At 38.0% G+C, this 2,500-nt stretch overlaps 1 pseudogene; it reads right to left on the reverse strand.

Moving 5' to 3' along the window:
- Window positions 1-992: 992 nt before the first annotated feature.
- Window positions 993-1,130, reverse strand: LOC120244802 (annotated as a pseudogene).
- Between the last annotated feature and the right edge of the window lie 1,370 nt (window positions 1,131-2,500).

Consider the following 2,500-nt stretch of genomic DNA (forward strand, 5'->3'; position numbering starts at 1 on the left):
AACAATTGGACACCCACATGCAAAAGAAAAAAAGAAATAGACACGAACCTTACATCCTTCATGAAATCTTACTCAAAATGGATTGCAAACCTAAATGTAGAAATGTAAAACTGTAAGACTCCCAGAAGATAAGAGAAAATCTAGATGACCTTGGGTTTGGCAATGAGTTTGTCAATTAAAAATAAATCAAAAGCAAATGACATGAAAGAAAAAAATGTTAGATTTTCTTAAAATTACAAACTCTGTTCTGCAGAAGACACGAGACAATATAATGACAAGCCAAAGAATCAGAGAAAATACCTGCAAAACACCAACCTAATAAAGGATTTCTATCCCAAATATACGAAGAACCCTTAAAACTCAATAACAAGCCAACTTAAAAATGAGCAAAAGATCTGAACAGACACCTCACCAAAGACGACACAGATTGGCGGAGGGGGGGGAAGGTAGCAGATAAAAGGATGTTTAACATCAGGTCATTGGGAAGCTGCAAATTAGAAAAGTGAGATACCACTACACACCTAGTAGAGTGGCTAAAACACCAAATACTTGCAATACCAAATGCTGGTAAGAACGAGGAGCCACATGGGGCACCTGGTGGTTTAGTTAGTTAAGCGACTGACTTTCGCTTAAGTCATGATCTCATGGTTCGTGGGTTCGAGCCCCGCGTCGGGCTCTGTTCTGACAGCTCAGAGCCTGGAGCCTGTTTCAGAGTCTGTGTCTCCCTCTCTCTTTGACCCTCCCCTGCTGATGCTGTCTCTCTCTCTCTCCTAGAAATAAATAAAAACATTTAAAAAAAAAAGAACGAGGAGCCACAAAAATGATTTTTTATTGCTCATGGAAAAGCAAAGTGGTACTGAAACTTTGAAAGACAGTGTTTGGCAGTTTCTTATGAAACTAAACATAATTTTACTATATAATCCAGCAATTATGCTTCTCGGAACCTACTCGCAGGGGTTGAAGAAAATATTTATATATATATTATATATGTGTATGTGTATACATATATACATAATATATGTGTGTGTATATATATATATATATGCATACCCCCAAATCCACAAATCTTCATACAAATGTTTATAGGAATTTTACTTCACTTGATCTTAGCCAAAAGACCGAGAAGCGATACTGGAATTTTACTTATAATTGTCAAAAACTGGAAGGAACAAAGTTGCCCTTCTTAATAAGTGCGTTGACGTACAATCTATGGTATATTCTTACAATGGAGTGTTCCTCAATGATTAAAAACAAAGAAATGAGTTATTGAACCACCAAAAGACATGAAATGACTTTAAATGTATACTGCTAAGTAAAAGAAGCCAGTCTGAACAGGCTATATACTATACAATTCCAGCTACATGACATTCTAGAAAAGGCAAAACTATAGAGATCATAAAAACAGGGGCACCTGGGTGGCTCAGTTGGTTAAGCGCCCGACTTCAGCTCAGGTCATGATCTCATGGTTCAAGGGTTCGAGCCCCATGTTGGGCTCTGTGCTGACAGCTAGCTCAGAGCCTGGAGGCTGCTTCAGATTCTGTATCTCCCTCTGTCTCTGACCCTCCCCTGCTCACATTGTATCTCTCTCTCTCTCTCTCTCTCTCTCTCAGAAATAAAAAAACATTAAAAAAAAAAAAAACATCAGGGGGTTGAAGAAAATAGGAGGAGAGGTTGAGTAAGTGGAGTAATGTTAGACCCAGGAAACTATTATATAGGATTCTGTAATGGGAGATAACGGACATTATATGTTTGCCAAAACCCATAGACCTATACAACAGAAAGAGTAAATTCTCATGGAAATACAGACTTTAGTTAATAATGTGTCAATCAAGATTGGTTTATCAGTGGTAATAAATGTATCACACGAATGCAAGATGTTAATAAGAGGGGAAATGGGTTGAGAGAGGACAAGGAAGAGACTGTATGGGAGAGAGTATATGGGAACTCCACGGCTGCTCTATTTTTCTATAAATAGAACTTCTCTTAAAAACAAAATTAATTAATTAAAAAGACTAGATTCCTAAAATAGCAAAATGGTAATAACAGAGAAAAGTATCGTGACCTTGAAGACAGATTTATAGAAACTATCAAATTAGGGGGTGCATGGGTGGTTCAGTTGAGCATCCAACTCTTGATTTCGGCTCAGGTCATGATCTCGCCATTCATGGGATTAAACCCCGTGTCAGGCTCTGTGCCGGCAGTGTGGAGCTGGCTTGGGATCCCCTCTCCCTCTCCCTCTCAAACTAAACTTAGAGAGAAATTATCAAATCTGAACAACAGAGAAAAAGAGCCCCAAATTCAAAAGAACCTCTGTGATCTGAAGGATAATCAAAAGGGATAACTTATGTGTATTTACAGTAAGTTACCTCCTTCCAGGAGGAGGGGTAGGGGGAATAAGGCAGACAATTTGAAGAAATAAAGACGAAAAATCCAAATTTGGTACAAGATATAAATTTACAGATTTAAGAAGCATACTTCAAACAGGAAAACCAGACCTATC

The sequence above is a fragment of the Hyaena hyaena genome, unplaced genomic scaffold (assembly GCF_003009895.1).
Source record: "Hyaena hyaena isolate Hyena2069 unplaced genomic scaffold, ASM300989v1 scaffold_9, whole genome shotgun sequence".
Taxonomy (NCBI): Eukaryota; Metazoa; Chordata; class Mammalia; order Carnivora; family Hyaenidae; genus Hyaena; species Hyaena hyaena.